Source organism: Ursus maritimus, unplaced genomic scaffold, assembly GCF_017311325.1.
Source record: "Ursus maritimus isolate PB19 unplaced genomic scaffold, ASM1731132v1 scaffold_13, whole genome shotgun sequence".
NCBI lineage: Eukaryota > Metazoa > Chordata > Mammalia > Carnivora > Ursidae > Ursus > Ursus maritimus.
The window spans coordinates 60,939,589-60,965,309 of NW_024423675.1; the positions used below are offsets into that span (position 1 = coordinate 60,939,589).

Below are 25,721 nucleotides of genomic sequence, written 5' to 3' on the forward strand. Positions count from 1 at the left end.
CTCAGTAGATGATTTTTTGAGTGGGAGCCAGGAGCCCCTTGGGGGTGCTGGAAAGGCCAGGCTTTGCATCAGACAGCCATGGGTGGAGATCCTGCTTCCCCACTTTCTTGCTCTTTGACCACAGGCCGATTAATCACTCTGGGCTAGGGTTCCTCATCTGTAATTGTGCAGGCATGTTAAACTTCTGATGTGCAGGAAGGTCTCAAAGAGTGTGAAGAATCATCCTCCCCTTGCCCAAATACGAATTGCGTCACCACTGGGAAACTCTGGCCTAGGCTAGATCAGTCCCTAGGGTAGATAAGGGGTTACCTTACCTGACTCACAAGAGGGAGGGATGAAAACCTTAACAAAAGGCGGGGGGAGTTGGTCCAGTAAAGAGGGAAGAAGATGGCATGAATGTCATTGATCCTGATGGTGTCCCACTGAGTGAGAAAGAGTCATGGGGGCCGGGGAGGGGTTGGTATTATGGAATGGGATCTAGGCCTACGTTTTTAGATTATGGAGGATCTTGAATGCCAGGGAATGAATTTGAACTTGCTCTTAGGTGATGGGGTATCATTAGTTTTTGATGTGTGAGTGATGCCTGTTTTATCAAGGGGGCTTTGCAGCACTGTGCATTGGTGGCTGTGTGAGAGGGAAGGGCGCGGCAGGAAGGTCAGTCCAGGGGCTCCCATATCACGGAAGGTGCAGGGCAGAGACCGGGTTTAGATACCACTTCTTCCACTTACCTGTCATTTGACCTCAAGGCCAGGTACTTGGTGTGTGTAATTGGTGTGAGCTGCTGTTTCTCCTGCAAAGCTGAGTCAGTTGCTACCATAGGGCTGTTGTGAAAATTAAGTAAGGATGTGTGTGCAGTGCCTCGGTCCTGGGGTTGCTAATCCAGCTGCACCTTTCCTCATCCACTTGGTTTTCTCTCTTGGTCATGTTATTAATTTTCAGGAAGGACCAACTGGAAGGGGAAGAAGAGGAAGCTGGTAGAAATCTGGTCAGAGGTACATTTCATGCCTCGTAGAAGGTGCCTCGTTTGGGGCCTGGTCATGGAGCTTTCCTGTCTTCTCAGTCTTCAGATGTTATGAGTCCCTTATTTCTAAACTTTTTCTGTCTCTTGGTTGCTGCGTAGTCTAAATTTCTTCGTTTGACCACGTATGATTGATTCGTCCGTTTTTGGCATAAGAAACTTTAAGTTAGCTCTTTGCATTGTGCTTTATTTTGCTAATAACTTTGGCAGTCTTATTTTACTACCTTGGGCTTGTGATACAATAAAAACCAGCTCTACTTTTGTGGCTTTATGTTAGCTGTAAAAATCTAGAAGAGAAATTGTCCTAAAGAGGAACCACTGTTAAAAATAAGTCCTGGTTTAGAATACTGCTCTTCATCCAAGTGGCAGATTAGAGCAGGCACTCATGTTCCTCATGTAACCCAGTTGTGTGTGTGTATTGATATTGAAGGAAAAGCAGCATTTTGAGTAGTTTAATTTTAAAGATCTGTATATTTCATTTAAGTATAGTAGTGTTCTTGAAATACTTTAATATAAAGCTTTTTTTTTTTTTTTTTTCATTTAGGGCGGGGGATACTTTATTCAAACCCGTAAGAGAAATGGACCGCTTGGGTCTGTAATCAAGTGTTGTGTTTTAAAGCGTAGGTCGGTAATTGTATATGAGAATATACACTGCTGTGTACAAATTAACTTTAGCGCACAGATCAGAGATTAGTATTCCTCTCCTTCACCCTCCCCTTCAACAGAATCCACACCGGCCACCTCATCATAATCCTTCTCAAGGGCAGCCATGTCCTCACGGGCCTCAGCAAACTCTCCTGCCTCCATGCCCTCCCCCACGTACAGTGAGCAAAGGCGCACGTGGCGTCCATCAGGTCAGACTTGAGGTCCAGGCGAGCCCAGGCCTCAGCAGTGGCCATGCTCGGCACGCTCACAGCTCTTATTGTACTTTTGCCGGGTCTCCACCAGGTACCCTGGTGGGAGGCTGGTCCTTCACGCCACCTGTGAAGCCAGCGAGCCCCTCATCCACAAATGGGGTGGTGCGCTTGGTCTTGATGACGGCCGTGACAGCGCTGACATCCTTGGGAACCACACTGCCACGGTACAGCAGGCAGCAGGCCGTGGGGAGGGCCCACTTCACCCTCCAGTTGGCTGGCTCGGAGCACGCATTGGTGAGCGCTGCTACAGAAAGCTGTTCGTGGGAGGCTTTGTCTGCAGAGATGACAGGGGCATATGTGGCCAGAGGGAAGTGGATGCGGGGATAGGGCACCAGGCTGGTCTGGAATTTGGGCTCCATCGATTCTGAGGGCAACAGGGACGGAGGGCACGATGTGACCGGATCAAGCTGTTCAGGTTAGCGTAGGTTCAGCGTTCAGTATGGAGGTTCTACGACAAGTCCTCAATAGCCTCGTTGTCCAGCATGAAGGCACAATCAGAGCGCTCCAGGGTGGTGTGGGTCGAGAGGATGGAGTTGTAGGGCTCAACTACAGCTGTGGAAACCCAGCGGGGGGGGGGGGTGCTGGGTAAATGGAGAACTCCAGTGTGGACTTCTCGCCATAATCAACAGAGAGCGTTCCATCAGCAGGGAGGTGAGCCCAGAACCAGTTCCACCTCCAAAGCCGTGGACAACCAAGAAGCCCTGAAAACCTGTACCCTGGTTGGCCAGTTTCCGAATTGGGCGCCAGACAAGGTCCCCGATGTCCTTGTCAGTGTCTAGTGCCCTCGGGCCGTTATTGGCAGCAGTGGCCTTGCCTGGCATGAGCCGCGCAGGGTGGGAGAGCTGGCGGTGGCGCCAGTGCGAGCTTCCTCGGTGACCCTGGGTTCCAGGTCTACTAACACTGCCCCCAGCACGTGCTCACCAGCACCCGTCTCACTGAAGACGGTGTTGAAGGCGTCCTCTCCAACCCCAGTGGTCTTGCCGCTTGGCATCTGGCCATCGGGCTGGATGCCGCGTTCCAGGGATCAGAGCTCCCAGCGGCCTCTGCCGATCTGGACCGCAGCCTGGCCAGCGTGGATGGAGATGCACTCCGCATGGTGGCTGCTTCGCGGCCGCTGGGCAGATGGCGGAGAACAGCGGGGGGGTGGTTGCTTCTTATGGGGCGACTCTCAAGCAGTCACGTACGAGAACCGGCCAATGTAAAATATTTAACTTAAATTCTCTCAATAGGCCCGAAGGGACTCGCAGGTCATCTAGTCTAACCCTATCATTTTTCATGTTTGAAAACTGAGGCCTAGAAACTCAATATTCAGTGTCTTTTACTTTATACAATAATCATGGTTATGATGAGGACCTGGCATCATTAAGGAGAGACTTTTTTTAACGAGTTATACTTTCAGTGTACTCTTTTTGAAACCAGGAAGATATGTAATACTTACCAAAGAAGGACTGTGAAGAATAAATTTTAAAAAAATTTCATCCCTTTTGATGATTGAGCGTTCAGGACAAAGGGGGCAAGCGGGAGCTGCCGGGAGGACATTGCTGAGGACAGCGGCCACGTACAAACTCTGCTGGGAGATTAATAATTTCTGCCCCGGGCCCAGGAAGGAGCAGGGAAGCTGATGTGATGTAGCCTGCATCTTCTGCTCTGGTTTTAGTAGGTCTCAGTTCCTGTAATCTGCTCTTCAGTGTGTTTTAACTATAGGTTATATACACAATATCCCCTTTTTCCTCCTGAATGCTAGTGGTTTTTTTGTTTTTTTGTTTGTTTTGTTTTTGTTTTTTGGGTTTTGTTGTTTTTGCATAGAAACGTTAGGGAAGTCATGCTAAAAATAAGGTGTTGATCTTAAAAGCTCTTCTTTGTATTATTTGACCTCTGGTGTGTTTACACTTAGCAGGACTAGGCCGTCACCAGGGCCTTTCACTTGCTGTTCCTTCCTGCTGTACCCAGCTTACGTCCTCCTCCTTCCTTGTTCCTCACAAGCCAGCTCCCTCAGTCTTTCGTTCTCAAAGTGACCTTCCCCAAACAGCATAAAGTAGCTCTCCACCAGTCCGTTACTCAATCACATCACCCAGCTTCTTTCCTTGTACTTAGCACCAGCTGGAATTGCCCTGTGTGCTGAGTGGCTGTCCTTCCCACTGACAGGCTCCGAGGGATGGTGGATGCGAGGTTGCGCTTTTCACTACTGAACCTACCTGGAACCAGGCCTGGCAGTGGTAGCTGCCTGTGACATTTGATGACCACGTGAATGCATATCCACCATCTAGTTTCAGTCTGGTTGCCCACCGTCAGCTTCAGTGATTCTCCTACATCCCAGAATTGCCTCTGATGGCGTTGAGCTGGAAAACCTAGGAGATTGGGGGAAAATTCTTCTCCAAAACTATGATAGAGTTTTGGGAAAGTAATTAAGAAATGATTGGGATAAGCATTGACATTTTACAAGATAATGTTTAGTTTATAAACTTGAGAGCTTTATGATTGGCTGTTAAAAGTATTGGTTTTTGGTTCTTTTAGCTGAGGCAGTAAACCTGGACTAATGAAGTTTTTCATCTCAAGAAAAATGCACCTTCTGTAATTCCATCACTGAAATAGGGGGATTGGATTTATTTGGAAATGGCAGAGAATTCATTAGCTTGAATGTCTAAACACCTGTTAGGAGATAGCTGCTATGTGATAAATGGGTTAATAATTCATCCATCTAACATCTATTTGAGTGACTGCTGTCAGGTGCTGTGCTGAACAAGATAGAGAAGGAACTTACAGTGTAGTAGAGAATGCCGATAAGTGAACAAGCAAAAATAGTGTGGTGTAAATACAGTGACGGGGACGTACCGCGTAGGCCCAGCAGCAGTCTGCAGAAGGGGCACATAACAGATCCCAGAGGTCTTAGGGTGCTTCCCATAAGTGGAGTCTAAACTGGGACCTCAGAGATGAATGGGACTTACATAAAGAAAGAGGAAAGGTCTGTACAGATTTGGGGTTCATCAGTATACAGATGGCAGATGAAGTCTGGGTGGGTATAGGGTAAGGAATGCATGGGGGTGCAGAGCGTGAACATTTACGGGTGGCCTTTCTCCAAAGGGAGCCTGAAAGAGGACGGACAGCAGAAAGGGAGGAAGTGGTGGGCACGTGCGCAAAGCCAGAGGGAGGAAAAGGTTTCAGGGGGGAAGCTGTGGGAACGTGGCTGGTGTCCTTGGCCGGAGCCATGCCAGGGGCCCAGCTGGCAAAGCTTGCCACCTGAGGCTTGAAGAGTGAGGAGCAGGTGAAGCAGACACTGTGAACACAGACCAATTTTCTTAAAATTGCAGTTTCTTAAATTAAGAGAAACTTTGGTCAAAGGAATACTTGGAGATGAGTGAGGATGATGGAAGCAGATGGGAGAGGTTGAAAATCCTGGAGTGGCTAGAAAGTGGAACTTGGGGAGCCTTGTCCCAGTGGGCCTGGGGGTCAGGTGCAGGTGATCGCTGTAGTTCCCTGAGAGTTTCTTCTTTATCTTTGTTGTTGTTTGTTTGTTTAAGATTTTATTTTATTGGGGACCTAGGTGGCTCAGTCGGTTAAGCGTCTGCTTTCAGCTCAGGTCATTATCCCGGGGTCTTGGGTAGAGTCGAGTCCTGGCTTGTGCTCTCTGCTCAGTAGAGAGTCTGCTTCCCCCTCTCCCTCTGCTGCTCTCTCTGTCAGATAAATAAATCTTAAAAAAAAAAAAAAGATTTTATTTTATTTATTTATTTGGGGGGGAGGGGCAGAAATAGAGAATCCTAAGCAGGCTCCCCAGTAAGCGCAGAGCCCAACACTGGGCTTGATCCCAGGACCCTGAGATCAGGGTTGAGCTGAAATCAAGAGTCAGGACTCTCAACCCACTGACCCACCCAGGCTCCTCTCTCCTCCCTCTCCTAAATCCTTCCTTTCTTTCTTTGTCTTTTGAAGTTGGAGCCCAGGCCCAGTACTTGCTAGTAACTCCCACAAATGCCCTAAAGCAAACATTGACAGGGAAGCTTATCACATCTGCTTTACAATGTTTGTTGACTGTATTGAAAGTATTTTACTCCGCTTTAAAGCTTCTGTTGACCTCTTTGAGAGCCTGTTTTTGTTCCTCTGACTTTTCAAGCCTAGCCCTGCTAGCCACTGGCTGCTGTGAACGTGTCTTAGCACCAGCTGTCAGCTACAGAAGGGCTAATCCATAGAAGGAAGAAAAGTGCAATTAGGGGGCCATTCATTTCCCCCCCACAATTGTACATCTTTATTAATTTGTATAGTCTTCAGAATTGCGGTAACATAAACATAAAATTTACCATTTTAGCCATTTTTAAATGTATGATTCAGTGGCCTCAATACATTCATGATGTTGTATAAACATGCACCTTTGTGGGTGCTAGATAATTGTGTATTTTTGAAAACTTTCTTGAGCTGTCTTCTGGAATGCAGTGAAGTTACTTGGAAACCGTTTGATCCTTTTGATGCTTGCTTTAAGTTTTGCAGGATGAGACGAGAACAGCCTTCCGGGCTGTTTTCTCCCCACCCCTGTGCGGATACCTGTCTGAATAATTATCCAATGTCCTGTATCACAAGCTTTTTCCACTGTGGCCAGTGGGAACCCTAGCTATTTCGAGCCCTGGGTGAACGTTGGAGACGGTTCTGCCTGCTGCTTCTGTGGTTCTTCCGTGGTTGGGCGGTTTTCTTGCGTGCACATGCTCACGAGTACTCAGCTGGAGACTCCGAGGACGGGCACCTCTGCCGATCTCCAGAACGCAGTCTCTGTGCAGCTGTTTCCGCTCCCTCTTTGCCACCCCCCTCCCCCAGTCCTGTCTTGGAGTCCTCAGTGCGGAGAGATGACAGGCTTTGCCTGGGCTTCCTTCCCCGTGGCCGGCAGTCCCTGCGGCACATTTTGGGCTGACCTCGTCTCCCTCTCAGGGAGCACTGTCCTGGGCTGCCCGTTGCCCACGGCCTGAAAACAGTTGTTTCACTTGTTCTGTTCAGTGTCTGAGTTGCGGACGGTGGGAGGGTAGATCCAGGACCTGATATTCCAGGTTCTCTGAAGCTGAGGTTTGTCCCCTATTCATTATGATATTTTGTCTACCTTCTAAAGGAGGTTTTGTCAAATTGGCCTTCTCCCAGGACCGATTATCTTTAGAGAAAAGGGGCCCTGATGTCCCCCTTCCCTCCGCCCTGCTCACCTTTTCTGTGTGCAGTGTAGCCGTTTTGTAGTGACCCCTGCCTGCCTGCTGCTTCCACGCACATCCCGCGTCTGTTGGGTCAGCCAGGCATGCAGCGATCCTGAGCCTCGGGGCGTCGGGCACGTATCTGATGCCGTCTCCCAAGCCGGCTGGCGGAGGGAGTCCGTCCCGGTGGGCCGCCTGCACCCACTTCCTTCTGCTCCCCTCGCCTGCATCCTGACGGGAGCCTGGGCCCCACAGCAGCGTGGGCCTCTGGTTGCAGCTTCATTCTCTTACTCCTCGGTCTTCTGTCCCGTTTACTTCAAGTGCGGTTCTGTCCATAGACAGCTTGTAGTCTGGGTCTTGCTTTGTTATCAAGTCGACAACGTCTTGTAACCAAAGTCTTTGGATGACTTACAGTGTGATGATTGACTTGCTTTGGTTCAAGTGTACCATCTTGCTGTTTCTTCATTCGCTGCATCTATCTTTTGCTTTAGTTTTTTCTCTTCCTTTTATTTAGATTGTTTAATAGCATCCCTTTTTATCTTTATCATTGGCTTATTAGCTGTTTATTCATACATGTTTCTTTTTCTCTTCTTTCTTCCTCTGATGGCTTTCAGGCTCCCAGTATGCACCTGTGCCTTGACACACTCTCACTTCACCTTCTGGTGTCACATGTAGGAATGCGGTCACAGTGTACTCCCACATCTCCCTCCTGTCCTTTGTTTAGCCGGGACGTTTTGTTTCTCCATATTATAAACCCCACAATACACTGTTGTTCTTGGTTTAAAAGTCAGCCATCTTTGGGGCACCTGGGTGGCTCAGTCGGTTAAGCGTCCATCTCTTGGTTTGGGCCCAGGTCGTGATCTCATGGGTCGTGGGATCCAGCTGCGGTGGACTCCACGCTCAGTGGGGAGTCTGGGGACTCTCTCCCTCTGCCTCTCCCCCCACTTATTCTCTGTCTTTTTTTTTAAGATTTTGTTTATTTATTTATTTAACAGAGATAGAGACAGCCGGCGAGAGAGGGAACACAGCAGGGAGAGTGGGAGAGGAAGAAGCAGGCTCATAGTGGAGGAGCCTGATGTGGGGCTCGATCCCAGAACGCCGGGATCACGCCCTGAGCCGAAGGCAGACGCTTAACCGCTGTGCCACCCAGGCGTCCCCTCTCTTTGTCTTTCTAAAATAAATAAATAAATAAATATTAAAAAATAAATGCGCACACACATTCAGGTTCCCATCTGGTGTCATTCTCCTTCGGTGAAAGAGCTGCCCTTAACGTTTCTTGCAGTGTCAATTCGTGGTGATAAATTCTCTCAGCTTTTGTTTGTCTGAAAATGCCTCTATTTTACCAGTAATTTCTAGGGGATGTTTTTGCTGTATATAGAATTCTGGGTTGATAGTCTTTGTTATTTTTCAGCACTTGAAAGGTGGACGTTGACTTGTGTTGTTTCTGGTGGGAAGTCTACGGTCGCTCTCGGGTCTTTTGTAGGTCATGTATCGCTTTTTTCCTGTGGTTGCTTTTAGGATTTTTCTCTTTATTGCTGATGTTCTATGATTTGATTATAATGCCTGTGTGGTTTTGTGTGTGTCGGGGAGGATTTACTCAGGTTCTTGAATCTGCGGGTTACTGTTTTCATCAAATTGGAAAGTTTTTGCCATTACTTCTTCAGAAATTTCCATACTTGCCTCCCTGCCCCCTTGGGGCACATGTGTGTTAGACTGCGTGGGGCTGTTTCACAGGCCACGAAGGCTCTGCCCATGTTCCAGAGCTGCTTTTCTTTCTGTTGCTGTTTCTTCAAGTTCACTGATCTTTTCTCTTAGAATGTCTAATTATCCATTGAGCCCATCCAGTAAATTTTTTAATTTCAGAAATTGCATTTTACACCTCTGGTCATTCCATTTGGATCTTTTTAATAACATCCATTTTTCTAATTATAATCATATGTTCCTTTAAGTCCTTTAACGTATCTATAATAGCTGTTCTAAAGTGTCTGCCAATTTTATTATGTCTGTCATTTCCTGGTGTATTTCTAGTGACTGATGTTTTTGTCCTGGGTCACATTTTTCTCTTGGCTTGTCTATTAATTTTTTGTTGAATAATGGACATTGTGTCAGCATGTTGCTGAGTGTCTGGATTTTGTGTTCTCCCTTTGAAGGGTGTTAAGGTGTGTTTGGTAGGCACTTAAGTTACTTATAAATCAGTCCAGTTCTTTCAAGACTTATTCTAAGTTCTATTGGGGGGGGAGGGTCCAGAGTAATCTTATGCTAAGGTGCCTTTATTTTTTTTATATTTATTTTATTTTACTTTAACATTTTATATATTTGACAGAGAGAGAGACAGCGAGAGAGGGAACACAAGCAGGGGGCAGTGGGAGAGGAAGAAGCAGGCTCCCAGGCAGGGAGCCCGATGCAGGGCTCCGTCCCAGGGCCCTGGGATCATGACCTGAGCCGAAGGCAGACGCTTAAAGACTGAGCCACCCAGGCGCCCCCCTAAGGTGCCTTTAGCCCTACCCTAGCCCTGCTGGGGTCTCTACCGTGAATGCTTTGGATGCGTTCAGTGAAGCTTCTCCACTCTGGCAAAACTTCAGCTCTGCCTGACCTCTGAGCTTTTCTCAGCCCACAGCTCCCCTGGAGTTGTTTGTTTGGTCTTAAGAGTATTACCCTTTTGTGTGCACCTTCTGGAGCTTTTTCTCTGAGTAGCTGCTTGGAGTGTCTGTCGTCAGCTGCTGAGCCTCCCAGAGTTCTGGTTTCAGTGTCTCTTCACCTTAGCAGGACCTGGGCTTCCTGCTTTGGGGTTTTATGCTTGGATTCTTCTCTTAGTGTTTGGGTCAGAAGGTGTCTCCAGGCAGAAAGCTGGAGGCTTCCTGGGGTTCACCTCATCTGCTTCCCTTCTCTCTGACTTCACTGTCCTCTGCTGCCCTGTTGGTGAATATCTGGAAACTGTTGTTTCATGTGGTTTGTCGAGTTTTCTAGCTGTATATGGTAAGAGGGGAAAGTCTAGTACCAGTTACTCCGCTGTGGCCTTCTCCTGTGATTTGATTAATTTTGTTATTTTAACTACTGCGATTTGATGTGTGACTTATTCATTTAACATACTAGTCTTTATCTTTTGTATTTTATTTGGTCTGTACTATAGCCTCTTGCATTCCACTTTTAATAGTTTAATCCTTCTAAGGCTCTCAGTGGATTCAGGTTATACCAGGAAAATGATACTGAAGTTCTAGGGCACACGATTATTTTCACACCTTGCATACATTATCCGCGAGGTCTCCAGATAACAGCGAAGACTGCATGTTAGTGTAAATCCCCTTTCCTGTGTGCAAGCGAGCCCTCTGAGAGTCTTTGTATTTAAGAAATTCTGGTTTTAGGGGAAATTTCAGTTCACGTGAGGAACGTAAGGCACTGAATATAATACAGTATTTTGACAGATTCCTTTGTGTTGACTATTTTTCTTAACTTTCATGAGAAAATGTTTTTTCCCCCCAAGTGGGATTGTTGGAGTACTTGGCACAAAGTACTAATCAGTATAGTAAAGGGCTAAGTAGAACTTGCCCACCATGATCATTAGCACTGGATGAAAGGGGCTAAGAGCTGAAACAGGAATTTATTTTACAGAACAGTTGAATCTGAACAGTTTTCACTCTCATGGGGAAAATAAATATTTCAAGGTACTTTGTGCCACTTTGGAAACTATGCTGAGTTTGTATTAAAGAGCCAGATGAAACGTTGAAAGATTTTAACGTGGTCCTTGCTTTTTGTTTGTGGCTTTAAAGTGCTAAAAATAAGGTGTCGTCATTCTGTATTTCTGAAGTCATAGTATGTTTCAGGTGCCCTTTTTAAAGTGATCACAGTATGTTTGGGATGAGTTTATTCGTAATTTCTCCCAGAATATCCGCTTGGGATTTCGGATGAAACTGCGGTGTATTTATAGACTGACATCTTTATGGTGTTATCCCTTTGTTCTCAGGAACATGATGTGATTTATCGATGTGACTTTCTTCACTAAGGTTCTTCATGCCTGTGGTTATCTCTTATGCTTTGTAGTTTGGTTTTTGTGGCTATTGGGAATATCCTCCCAATTGTATTTTTTATCAAGTTATTATTTACAGAGGAACTATCGACTTTTGCCAGTTTATCTTAGAATTGGTTTTCTTATTAAATTTTCATTATTCTATTATTTTTGCAAATGATTGGGGTTGAGAGACTCCCTGCAGACCATCCTCAGCATTGCTGTAATATCTCTACCTGCACACAATACTGCATATACATGGGGTGGGGGGTGAAGGGGTAATTGACCCTGCTGGGCGGTGGGGCTGGTCCTCACAAGATCTGGTGAAGTAACAGATTACAGAAACACCTTTTGTGGGAATAAGTAACTCAGTACTCAGCTCTTTGTCTTGAACCCCAAGGCTAATTCAGACCGCTTGGTGGGCTGGAAAGAGGACATGGTTATGCAACAACTTTCAGCCCAATAGAGAATCTATATGTAACGTTCAAAAAACCCAAAGGTCATGATAACTGACCTTTACTGGGCCCTTTGTGCCAGTCACTATTCTAAGCACTTTGCATTTATGACTTCATTTATCATTTGTGTCACGAGGCACATGCTGTTATCCTTATCTTATTCATGAGGAATTTGAGACAGACTTTAAGGAATTTGGCCAAGTTTAGAAAGCTGTTGAAATGGTAGAGTAGGAGTTGACCCTGCGTGGTCTGGCTCCAAAGTCCGCACAACATCGCCATGTTGCCAGTGATTACATTAACTCTCCCTTTCATGGGGGTAATGAAAACCATTGTCAACACACAGACCCTGTTACTGGGAGTGAGTTTTCAGCCAGTCGTCTTTGGGATTTGGGGTACCGGTTTTTGTTTGTTTTTTTTTTTATACTTTTCTCTCCGTTTTTTGCTACAAGGCACGTGTCCTTCAACAATCAGCGAAAACAATAAAACTGTTTTAATTTAGGGTGGTGGTAAAGTTACCTTCCTAACCACAGCTAAGTAGGTTTTCATGCGCTTTGCCCTGGAGGTTGCATAGTGGGCTAGTAACCTTGATAGAGAACAAGGTAGATGTGCCGATATGAACAGCCCGAAGATTCAGTAAAACATGGAGTGGAGAGGAACATAGGTACTGTGGTTCTAATCGGTTCTCAGGTGTGCAAACACATGTGCCAAATGCATGACGTTTTTGAAGGCTACTTTCAAATCTGTTAGCACTTTGTGCCCTTTGCAGGAGGAGGAGAACATTTTTGAACTTGTCCTTTTTTAAACTTCATTGCATTGCTTTTGCTGTTGTTGCAAAATGTCTTGTGTGTATATTTTTGTGCAGCGAAAGTAACAGCACTCAGAATGAGAGCTCCAGGGAGATGTAGCCTTTGGTCCTGATTCTGTCTGCCTCCCAGCCTCTTGTAAGTTCCACTTTGGAGCCTTTTGTGCTTTGTTAAAACCAAGGAAGTGTTCCCTAATGGGCCGTGGTATTGTCAGCAGGATTCTGAGCTTCCTAGATGGCGGTACAAAATGGTGCTTTCAATTTTAATTTTGTTGACCAGATAATAGGTTTATGTTAATTAAAAAAAAAAAAAACTAAGATGGTGCAAAGGGGATGAGGCTGGAAATTCCTCTCCTGTCTGTCCCCTCCCCCAGCCAGCTGGCTTCTCTGCTTGGGGACTGGGTTACCAGTTTCTTTTCTATCCTTACAGAGGATATTCCGTGCACATACAAGCACAGGCATTTCCCTCTTTTTCACACAAATGGTATTCCTTGCTTTATTTTCTTATTTAACACATTCATTGGAGATAATTGCACCTCTGAAAAATAAGCAGGCCCTAGTTCTTTTCTGCGGGAGCGTGGTGCTCCCTTCGGCTGTGCGGACACGCTCGCTGTTGTAAACAGTGCTGCAGTGAATACCCTTCTATGCAGGTCACTTTGCAATCGTGTCTTTCTAGAGGATAAATTCCTAGAAGTGAAATTTCTGAGTAGGAGTATGTGTGTTTGTAGTCTCAATAGACATTACCAGAAGTGCCTCTCACTTCCACCGGCACTGCAGGAATAACCCGTTTCCCTGAACCTACGCCTCCATCGATATGATGTTGTTATGAGTTTCATTTTTGTTTCTCTGCCATGCTGAGAGGTGAAAACTAATATTTGTTTAGTTTTATAAGTGAGGTTTTACGTTTTTTAGAGCCATCCTTTTTTTTTACTGATTTGTAGGCACCGTCTGTAGAGTAGGGGGAGCTAACCTTTGTGATATGAATTGCAAATATTTTTCCCCGTTTGTCATTTATTTTTTATCTTACTTATATTGGTTTTTGCCAGGTAAGGCAGGTATGTTTTATTTGGGCGAAGAGAAATTTCTCTCTCCCTCCCTTTTAAGGACTAAAGATTCTGTTTCACATTTGAAGTCCTCCTCTACTGCAAGATTATTTTTCAAATTCTCCTAAGATTTCCTTTGGTACTTTTTATAGTTTCCTAAAAAGCCTTTTCTATTATGGAGAATGGCAAACATATTCAAAAACAGAATAGTATAATGAAGCCTAAGCACCCATTACCCAGCTTTTTTATATATATTTAAAGATTTTATTTGTTTATTTGACAGAGAGAGAGGCAGCCAGCGAGAGAGGGAACACAAGCAGGGGGAGTGGGAGAGGAAGAAGCAGGCTCCCAGTGGAGGAGCCTGATGTGGGGCTCGATCCCAGGACTCTGGGTTCACGTCCCGAGCCGAAGGCAGACACTTAACAACTGAGCCACCTAGGCACCCCCCATTACCCAGCTTTAATAGCTGTTGACTCATCTTGTTTGGTCCAGACCCCATCCACTTCCCCTGCTCTTGCATAATTTCTAAAGAAATGCCAGATCTTTTATCACTTCATCCGTGACTATTTTAGTGTGTATGTCTAAAGATGGGTAGTCCTTTAAAAGTATAACCACAGGGGCACTTGGGTGGCACAGTCAGGTGTCAGACTCAGTTTCAAGGAGGGTTGTGATCTGGGGGTTGTGAGATCAAGCCCTGTGTCTGGCTCCTTGCTCAGCATGGAGTCCTCTCAAGTTTCTTTCTCCCTCTCCCTCTCCCCCTCCCCTCCCCCCATGCTCCCTCCCCCCAATAAATCTTCTAAAAAATGATTTATTAAAAAATAAATAAAAGTAAAATAAAAATGTAACCACAATACCGTTTTGACACCTAAAAATTAAATACTTTTAAATATCACATAGCTCTTAAGTATTCAGATATTTCATTGTCATATCATAACCTTTTTTGCATTTTCTTGGACTCAGAATCTAAATAAATTCTTTTTTTTTTTTTTTTTAAGATTTTATTTATTTATTCGACAGAGATAGAGACAGCCAGCGAGAGAGGGAACACAAGCAGGGGGAGTGGGAGAGGAAGAAGCAGGCTCATAGCGGAGGAGCCTGATGTGGGGCTCGATCCCATAACGCCGGGATCACGCCCTGAGTTGAAGGCAGACGCTTAACTGCTGTGCCACCCAGGCGCCCCTCAGAATCTAAATAAATTCTATGTATATTGCGATCGGGATCAATCTCCTAAATCTCTTAATTGATGGGTTCCCCTGTTCCACCCCCTCTCCCTACAGTCTTGTGTTTGTCTTCGAGAGTTGTTAGAGAAAATGGATTCTGTAACTTCCTACGTCTGGGTTTTCTTTTTGCATCTTCATTGCATAGTTTAATATATTCCTATATATTTCCTATAAATTGGTATGAGGATCTAGAGTGGCAATAAGATGGAAATTCTTTTTTTAAGTATATTTCATAACTGGCATTGTATTCCATCAGAAGGCAAATAATTTCCAGCTGTCTTTTGGAGGCACTATGCTTAGATGCATTAAATTATTAGGGATTGAAAATGATGTTCTAGTTCTATTATTCCTTTTTCATTTATTTCATTTATTAGCTGTCCTCAGGGTTCATCCACATTTATGCGTGTTGCAGAATTTCCTGCTTTTTAAGAGCTGAATAATACTCCATCAAAAATGTATGTATCATCACATTTTCCTTACCCGTTCATCTGTCAAAGGACACTTAGGTGTTTCCATACTTGGCTATTACGAAAAACATTACAGTGAATATGGGAGTGCTGATATCTCCTTGAGATCCAGATTTCAGTTCTTTTGGATAAATACCCAGAAGTAGAATTATTGGATCATATGGTTGTTGTAGCTTTAATATTGTAAGACATCTGCCCCCCCCCCAAAGAAATCTCCATATTGATTTCCATAGTGGCTGCACTGTTTTGCATTAGCTGGAATGTTTTCATGGAAACTTCTTACCTGTTACTTGATTGATTAGTGCTACAGTTTGTAAAGGAGGGGCAGGATAAATGTCTGGGTTTTTTTCATCTGTATTTACCAGTTGTCAAAATGCATTGGTTCCCTATATCCTATAATGGTAACCAATTATTTTTATCATTTTGAACTCACAGATTTAAATATATTTGATGTTTCAATCTACTGCAATTCTTGTCCTTATTGTTGCTTATATTGTCCCTTATTTGGACAGCAAGCTCCTAGGCAAGTTGGAGCCTGTGTCCTTTTGATACGGTCATAGCAGGTTTTGCTAGTGTCTTTTGATATCTGATAGGAAAAGACATTCCAGGCCCATCTTTGTATATTGTGTGTGGGTTTTGTTCTTTTTTTTTTTTATTCTTTGAAACCTGAAATCGGCAATTTCTTCATGTATCTGATTCCTTTTAATGAAAAATGCTATTTGAAGATTGTAATCTGGGCACTCACTCGGTGATTCCTCCCTTCCTTGCTTTCATGTAAATATTTGGTCCCTCTTGGAATTTATATTGGTATAAGGCATGAGGTAGGGATCCCAGAGATCTAGTCGTTATTGGAAACAGTACGTGTCATCATAGTGCTTTGTTGTACTACTGCAGACTACTGTTACACATGTCTTTGGGGCTGGTTGTGGACTTTCTGCTTTTTCTAGTCTCTGGTTTTTTGGTGAAAAAGAAATTTTTTTTCCTATTCTTGTGTACTTATATGGCCAAACAAATTTTAGGATCAGTTCTGTTTCAGGGGGAAAGAAGTTCATATTTTTATTAAAATCAGTGAACAAAGAGTTGCTATCTTGCTGATCCTCGGGCTTCCCATCTAAAAACATGGGAAAGTTCTTTGCATGAATTAAGTTTTTGTTGCATAAGAAAGTATCCCCAAACTCAGTAACTTAAAACAACAGAGATTTTTTTTTTTTTTTTTAAGTTCTGCGAGTAGGCTGTGGGTGGTTCCTGTAATTTGGAAAGCCCAGCTGAGGCTGAATAAGCTTTGAGTGGCCTCCCCACAATGCTGGGCTGTCACCTGGTGCCACTCGGCTGGCTGGGGTGGGATGTCCTCATCTGCAGAGGCCAACCCAGGCTGGTTCAGTGGTTACAGAGGCGAGCCTGGTAACACGACAGGGCAAGGCTCCATGTGCAAGTGCTTTTCATGCCTTTGCTTCTGTCACATTTGCTGTTATTGTGTTGGCCAAGGCAAGCACATGAAAACAAGACCAGAGTCCAGAGGTGGAAAAAGAGCCTTCACTTCCTAATGCATTGGAGGAGTGTCCGAGTCACATTGCAAAGGTGGTGTTCATATAGGGAGAGGAGGATTTATTGTGGTCACTTTTGCAAATAATCTGCCATACTCCCCAGTTTTTCCAATTTTCTGTGTCTTTCGGGAACATTGTTAAGCTTTTTCCAGATTGCTTTCTGTTTTCTGCTACTACTGTAAGTGGAGTCTCCCTCCTCCCATTTATTCTAGAATTCTTGAGCGAGTGGTACATGTGCACAGTTAAAATGGAAATGATGTGAAAAGAAATCCACTGAGAAATGCACTCCTTTCCTCTCCCATCTCTATAGGTAACCAGTTTTAAAATACTTTGTTTCTTTACTGCTTTTTGGTGGAAATACCGGCAAATATAAATATCCTTCTACCTAGGAAAAGCAGTAGTAGTCTGTATGCCCTGTTCCGCAGCTTGCTCTCTTCTCTTTGTGGTGTTCTCACTCCATGCCAGCGCATGGAGACTGTTCTCATTCTTTCGTCGCTGCCTAATACTCCCTTGTGGTGACTGACCGTGGTTCACTTAACCATCTCCCTGTGACTAGACAGGCTGTGGTTCATTTAACCAGCTCCCTGTGACTAGACAGGCCATGGTTCACTTACCCAGCTCCCCGTGATTAGACATTAGGGTCGTGTACAGCACCGTATGCCATAAATGTCGTGGTACACAGAGGTGTGTCTAGAGAGTGGAGTCCCAAAATGAGATTTCTAAGTCAAAGGGTCAGTTTATCTTTAAAACTATGTTGAGATAACATTTCTCCCTCCCCGGATTGGCAGAAAATCCAAAAGTTGGGTAATTTATTCTGTCTGTGAAGTTACAGAGAACCATTACTCATATATATATACATACATACATATATATATATGTATGTATGTATATATATATATATATATATATATATTTTTTTTTTTTTTTTTTTTTTTTGCTGGTAATAGTTTAAATGGTACAGTCCCTAATGGAAATCTGGCAACATCTTCCAAATTAATTTGTCTTTCTTTATGTGTGAAATTGATTTTTTTTTCATATGTTTAAGTACCATTTATATTTTTCTATGAACTGTTTGTTCCTCTGCCCATTTTTCTGCGTTGCTGATCTTCTTCTTTAGTTCTAGAAGCTCTCTATATTAGAAAGAGTAACCCTTTGTGATACGAATTACAAAGATTTTTTCCTTTATAAGTTGTGTGATATATGTTAATGATTTTTTATAATAACTCTGTTCACAGCCGTGTTACAGGAATCAGCAAATTGTGGCCCATGAGCACGATCTGGCCTGCCATGTGTTTTTTGTAAATAAAGTTTTATTGGAATGCAGCCACACTCATTTGCATAACGTGTCTGGTAGCTTTTGCACTAGGGCAGCAGAGACAGACTGTATGACTTGCAAAACTTAAAATGTTTAGTATCGTGCCTTTTACAGAAAAAGGAAAACCGACCCCAATTTAAAGCAACTACATCAAAGTGTTTAGTATGATGCAGCCGTTTTGATACGGCCTTAAAAATTTAAAAAAAAAATCCAGTTAACTTTTCATGTGTATGTGCAATTATGAAGCCATGGCAGAACAGGCGGTCGCGTGTGGGCGTCAGAAGTGTCTATTTGGGGTAATTACTTGGTCATTGTGATGTATGATATGGCCAGTTTGCTGCCACCTAATCAAATAACGATTAAAACACCTTTGTCCAGTTGTTCTTCTCTACTAAGAAGTACATAAGGAAGCTTTGATCTGGGTGAGTGTGGATAGAAAGTCTCTTAAAATCATCCCAGTCTCTAGCAGTTTGGTTTGGTTCCGAGGATTTCCTTGGTCTCAGTGCTTTCCAAAACTATTCTCCATGCATGGACTACAGGGAGGGGGAAGTAATGTGGAAGTGGACGGTACAATGTGATTTATTTATGATGGCTGTTCAGAACTTTCCTGTTCCTCTTTTGATTGTATAATTGCCCTTTTTTACACTCAGATTTAAGATTATTCTAAGTATGTCTTGGAAATTTATATTCCTATACTCAGTGAATTTCTGTCTACATTTGTATTTGTCTTAGAAATTTCCCAAATTGCTCGTCTAACTGATCACTAGTTCAAAAATTCCTCTAAGTGTGTCATATTTCAGGAAAATAGATATAAGCCCATTTTAGGAAAAAACATTTAAAGAACATATCAGTTTCACTGGTAGTTTATTCCCAAAATTTTTGCATAAGAAAAGTTTTCAGCCATTCTTTATGGCTGCTATAGTTCTTTGTAGAAATTTCTTCTTTTGGGAGAAGATCTTTTACTAGAGCAACTATTAAAACTTTAACAGAACTTACCATCCTGACTATATTCTTGAATAGATATTAAACACATTGCTTGTGAACATTTAAGGAAACACTTTTTTTTAAGATTTATTTGAGAAAGGGAGCGTATGTGTGCGTGCATGCACAAGTAGAGGGAGAGGGTCAGAGGGGGAGAACCTTCAAGCAGACTCCCCGCTGAGCACAAAGCCTGATGTGGGGCTCCATTCCATGACCCTGAGATCATAACCTGAGCCAAAATCAAGAGTCTGATGCTCAACCGACTGAGCCACCCAGGTGCCCCAGGCTGTTTCCTTTGTAGGGGTGCAAGAATTCCTTTTCGTTCAGGGGTCCTTCTAGCTGGACTAAGAATCAAATTGACATGAGAGATTAACAAGAGAAAATCAAATTGAACAGCATATGTCCGGGGGAATCCACACAGACATGGAAATTCCAATGACAGGCAAAATGAGGTGTATGTGCCGTTCTGAACTAAGGAGAAGGGGTCGGGGGTCTGGGACTTCCAAGAAAGGAATGCACTTCCCAGGGCGGGAGAAGACGTCCAGATGTTGAGTGATGAGATGGTTGCCCTGTTGTACAGATGAGTCACTCAGATAAAATTTATCTCAGCAAATAACCCTTATTCCTGGAAAGACCCCCAACGTGGATTCTTCTGTGTAGGCAGTTTCTCTTGAGCCCTCAGGGTCTCGATTGCCTTTAGCTCAGAATAATGCACATGCCACAGTGGCCCATTTTGGGGTGGCCTACCCTCAACCCCTACAGTTCCTCCTCTGAAACTTCCCTGCAGTTTCACACATTAAAAGTTGAGCTGGGGTGGAGGGCGCCTGGGTGGCTCAGTCGGTTAAGCGTCTGACTCTTGATTTCAGCTCAGGTCTTGATCTCAGCGTCATGAGTTCAAGCCCCATGTTGGGTTCCATGCTGGACGTGGAACCTACCTTAAAAAAAATGTTGAGCTGGTAGGTGGTTTCATCTCAATGAACCAGTCTCTTAGTCCTGACAGCAAGTCCGTTGAGACAGACTCATTTTAGGAGGTGGTGCAGGAGTATTCTCAAAGTTAGGCTTGTGGTGGGCCTGCTGCTGGGAACTCGGTAAGCAAGCAAAACTTTGGTAATACAACCAGTGTTTCCAGTGGTGTCCTGTCATAAGGAGAACGGATTCTTATTGAACTTATGCAAATAAATAGGTTGCCATGAACATGTAAGAATATTCACTAAGTTTCTGAATTCTGGAGGGTTCAGATCGGGGGAAAAGATAAATGTTTAAATTTGTTCAGAAAGGTGTATTTTATCAAATTACAATAAGTCAGTTTAAGAGAAGAAATTTTCTTAAATCTTAAGAAAAAATGAAACATTTTTAAAAAGTCAGCAGTGTTCCAAACAAAAAGTCATAAAAAGTGCCATTATCTTCTTCAACTTATTCAGTTCCACATTATTAATTCTTCTTCTTAAATCCAGTTTTTCTACTAATTCCAGAAATTTTTACCTGTTCAGTTTTATGATCTGAAGGTTACCAGATACCGGTACTCAGTTTTTTCCATGAATCTCATTGAAGATGCAGCACTTTTGCAGGAAACTTTTGTAAAGGTATCTGAGTAAAAGTATAACGTCTGTAAATGGTAAAAAACTTAAAAATGGCCATGGCTGAAGATCTGATTAGAGTTCATTACACTGCAATTGACAGGGAAATTTGGTTATTTTTGTGACATACGCTTTAGGGTAATAACATACCAGGGCTTTATATTTCTAGGAGTTTCATATAATTTTTAGAACACTTAATTTTAGTAACATATCTACGTAAGTATAATGCAGGAGCGTTCAATATCACTCATTTGACAAGGCTTCCCATGTAATTTAACATGCCAAATAAGCCTAATTACTTTAATTTCTCAAAAAAAAATCTTTGAAACATTCTGTGGACTCTTTGGAACACCTCAGCTTGTGTGGTCAAAAGACTTTATTTTAGAAATTGATTTTGGGAAGTGTGTCGGAAATATCAAAAGGTTTGGATGTTTGATTAACTAGAATCACAAATCATTATGAAACAATATTTAATAATCCATTTAACCACAATGACAGTACAACATTTCAAAGGCAAATATAGGTTACATAGTTGTGAGCAAAATTTAGCTCTTTTCATGTTAAGACTCACTTTCCTTAAGTAATCAGAGCTGATAAACATAGGAAATTATTTTGGCAAACAAGAATTATTTCTTATGCAGATAACTTGTAAAGAAAAATTGTTTATAATATCTTATTGAGAGCAGACCAATAGTTCAAGAGAACTTTGTACTTTTAACAAAGAAAAAGTGCACCAGCGTACTTTTGATATTGAAACTCATTTACTTATTTAAATTTATCCTCATCTCAGCCAGTACTGACCACACATAAAGTTTTTTTTCTTTTTTCTTTTTTCTTTTTTTATTATGATACGTTAGTCACCATACAGTACATCATTAGTTTTTGATGTAGCATTCCATGATTCATTGTTTGCGTATAACTAACCCAGTGCTCATCACAATACGTGCCCTCCTTAATACCCATCACCGGGCTAGCCCACCCCCCACCCCCCTCCCCTCTGAAGCCCTCAGTTTGTTTCCTGGAGTCCATAGTCTCTAGTGGTTCGTCTCCCCCTGTTTACCCCCCCTTCATTTTTCCCCTTCCTTCTACCGATCTCCCTGCTATTCCTTATGTTCCACAAATAAGTGAAACCGTATGATAGTTGTCTTTCTCTGCTTGACTTATTTCACTTAGCAGTATCTCCTCCAGTCCCATCCATGTTGATGCAAGTGTTGGGTAATCATTCTTTCTGATGGCTGAGTAATATTCCATTGTATATATGGACCACATCTTCTTAATCCAGTCATCTGTTGAAGGGCATCTCGGCTCCTTCCACAGTTTGGCTCTTGTGGACATTGCTGCTATGAACATTGGGGTGCATATGGCCCTTCTTTTCACTACGTCTGTATCTTTGGGGTAAATACCCAGTTGTGACCACACATAAAGTTTCTTTCTGAAGACTGTTTCTCCATGAAGCTTCTGCAAGTTTCTTTTTTACATTCAGATTTTGTCCTAAATTTTCCCTCTTTAAATAACCAGTCCCACTTCAGGACAAAATTATTTTCTTTTTCCCCAACAAATATGTATTTTCATTCTTCATACTTTTTCTTATCAAAAGCACATCCCATTTTCCTCACATACCGAGTTGTTTCCCTTGTTGTTTCCAGTGATCTTAATTATATTTGTTAGAATTCTTAATGCTTAGAAACCTTAATTTCTAGTGGAAACCAAGTAGTAAGCAATTGTGAACGGTCATGCCAGAATTTTTTAGTTTGGCAGATTTATATTTTTTATATGAATGTGGTTTTTTTTCCATAGTACAGTGTTTCGGTAAAGCATAAAGTATGATTATTAACGGACCCAAATTTATCCTTAGTTTCTGCATGGTAAGAAGAAGTAGATAAGCCATGTTCCTTACGTAATGTTGCCTTATTTTATCTTATTGGAAATGATCTAGATAATCAATGAACTTAACTTTGACTCATCATTTAACTTAATAAGACTTTAAAATTTTAGGTTATCAAAGATTTTGGAAGCTATTTAAAAGTTTACCTACAAGGCTTTTTGTTTATATCTATTTAATTTACTTGTTTTTGAACAGTTATGCTTAGACTACCCATAAAACTTGATGAGGCATCAGACAAAGTCAGCCGTTATTCTAAGTTTTTTTTTCCCCCTCTGGAAGATTTTGCAACAGAGAGACCGTGAACTTATTTGACTTTTAGTAAACACAAGCAGAATAAACGTTTTGTATTTAATGCTGATAACTCTAAATACGTGTCTGCTTTAATTAAACCAGCAACCTTAAGTTAGTTTTTTTTTTTAAAGATTTTTATTTATTTATTCGACAGAGATAGAGACAGCCAGCGAGAGAGGGAACACAAGCAGGGGGAGTGGGAGAGGAAGAAGCAGGCTCATAGCGGAGGAGCCTGATGTGGGGCTCGATCCCAGAACGCCGGGATCACGCCCTGAGCCGAAGGCAGATGCTTAACCGCTGTGCACCCAGGCGCCCCTAAGTTAGTTTTAATACCAAATATTGTCCCAGATCAGTTGAACCAGAAAAACATTTGGATTAGTTTCTATCTTTCTGAGCTTTAGGATGGCCAGTCCTTACAAGTGCTTGCCTTCAAATCAACTAAGGCTCTTTTACAAATTGATTTTAGCAATACCATCCAGAGGTAGGGAAAATATCGCACATTTACAATAAACATGGTCACACAAAAAAATCCACAGACAAGATACAAATCTTAATTTTGTTTCTAATATTTGTGGAGAGGACATTACAGGCCCAATTTTTAAATATTTCTCTTTTTTTGCCTTCAGCCTTAAGACATTGTGTTTATATTTCAAAAACATAAGATTTGTGATTTCAAGGGACAGAGAAAGAATGTAAAAAAATTTTTTTCTAGAGTTTTCAGGATAATTGCTATTAATTGCTATTTAATTTTTTTTTTTTTTAGGTATAGAACAATTGTGTTCCAATATCTTGATCTTTCATAATATGTACAAACATTTTGATAGGAATAGGTGAGGCTTGGAGGTTGGTAAAGACTGGTGGGCTTTAACTTGTTTCTGGAGTTGGCAGTTCTGGTTTTGGAGAGGTTTGTAGAAGAAAGACAGTTGTTCCTAATTCCCCCAAAGACCTGGATTACAGCCTGAATATCAAGGGATTGGCCCATATTTTTAACTAAATTTCCTTTTTTATATCAGGGAGAATTTAAACTAAAATGGGAACCAAGAGATTTATGACTTTGTAAGGTATGTATAAAGCATTTTAACAAAAGGCTTTTTTGGGGGCCCTAAATTTACCCTTGGCTTCAAGTACTCCCTGAACATTGGCCTTTTGCAGATCATTTGTATAAGGGCCTAGGAGAAATTTTGGTCATCTGTTTTCTCAGTGAAGACAAAGTTGTGAATCTAGTCAAGTAATCTATCTAATGACTCTCTAAATTGGGTAGGGTCTTTTGAAAATAGAGGTAAAAGGATTTTATAAAAGATCTCAGCTGTCCAGGGCACACGAGTTCTTTCACAGTGGTCTAGGATACAGCTGCAAAGGACATTGTACGGGAATGCCCAAAGCAGGCAGAACCTTATCCCAGAGCCCAGGGACAGTAGGAGCTAGGCCAATCTTATTGGCAGTGTCGGGTGCTTTGTTAGATTTATTTTCAGGCTTTCAACTTTTACGTGAGCATACTGGATACTTTGGAGCCTAGAGTTTAGGCCCGAATGATCTCTGTAAATTTTGTAGGAAAGGGGAAGTTAAAACAGGCAATTGAGCCTGGATTTTAAGAAGGGGAATTTACTTTGGGTGTGGACATTTATTTTTAAGTCTTGAGGCTAATTTCTGTTCTTTTATCTTGTCAGGGGAGTCCCTGAGGCTAGCCATTACACTAATAAAGCAATTGAGAGCGCTTTTTTTTTTTTTTTGTAATATAGCCAATTTAAAGGGTCCATTGTCTGGTGAGTAGGATCTATTAACAGCAACTCAGACTAATAAGCCTTTTAGTGGCTTAACCAAAGATGCAAGAGGCTTCCAGAGAAGAGCATAGATGATGCAGACCCCATGATCCAAAAGTTTACTCCCGAAATGAGTGTGAGAAAGCAAAGGCCCGGGCAGTATCCCACAAGAATGTGAGATGGCTCCAGTTACAGGCCTGCTAATCTATAACACCAGGCAGGTGCTTCTGGAATGGGACCCTCGAGCACTAATCAAGCAGTGAAGGTTGAGACGACAAAAGTTCCTATGGGCTGGAACCTCTCGAGACAGACACCCCTGAGAGCTGGCACAGCTGGACAGAGAGAGGGGCTCGGATCCCCAGTCTATTCGACTGGCCACCAAGGCGCACCCTCTGGATGGTGGAGACCAAAGAGAACATTCCCATTGGTCAAAAAAGCCAAGCTCTTGGCGCATGGAACAAGATGAAAGGAAAACTCTGACAGCTTTATGTAAGCCTGGGGTCTGCTAGAGCCACACTGACACCTGGGAGGGGTATGCTGTGGGGTTGGGGACTATGTGTTGTCTTAGAGTATACCTCATTGCATTGAGCTTGGCAGGTGACCTATTGTCCGTCTACCCTGTTCTGGGACCAACTTCTGTCATGGGAGTCTTCTTGAGGCCGGTGCTCTAGCAGCTTTTGAGTGCTTGACCCCTGCCCACCAATTTTGTGGTGTTGGCCTCCAAGATGTCCCTTAGCAACAGATGACAATGTAAGAGACACAGAGGAGAACAAAGACCATCTCTGGGAGGAAATGGATCAGATACCAAATGTAACCAGAGTCGCTAAGCCCAAGGAACTAGTTCCACAAACCTTTTCTCCTGCTGATCTAAATTTAGAAAGTAAGAAAAGGACTCTCACCATCTTGCTCCTTCAACCCTGCAGGTAGAGATTCCGGGAGGCTGACATGGTAAGAAATCTCACCTTCTGTGGCTGCCGGTCAGATGTCCCAGGATCTCCCTGCTGCAGTATGTCCGGGCCGAGTGGTGGCCAGCGAGTCAAAGTAGCCTGCCAACTATGCCAGCTGTCCGGGAGCAAGAATTCCTGTCCCTTTCTAGGGACATTCCTGTCCTTCTGTCTGGACTAAGAATCACATTAACATGAGACAGATTAACAGGAGAAAATGAACTTTAATAGTATGCGTACAGGGAATCCACACAGGGAAATTCCGAAGACAGGCAAAATGAGGTATATATGTAGCTGGGATACAGAGGTGCAAGAGCCCCTGGCTTAGGGGCTCCCAGACAGA

General features: G+C 42.9%; 1 protein-coding gene and 1 pseudogene across 1 annotated transcript in view; one reads left to right on the forward strand and one right to left on the reverse strand.

Moving 5' to 3' along the window:
• Positions 1–25,721, forward strand: part of SNX9 (sorting nexin 9) — a 108,023-nt gene that overhangs the window by 18,127 nt on the left and 64,175 nt on the right. The window lies entirely within an intron of this gene.
• Positions 401–4,305, reverse strand: LOC103660856 (annotated as a pseudogene).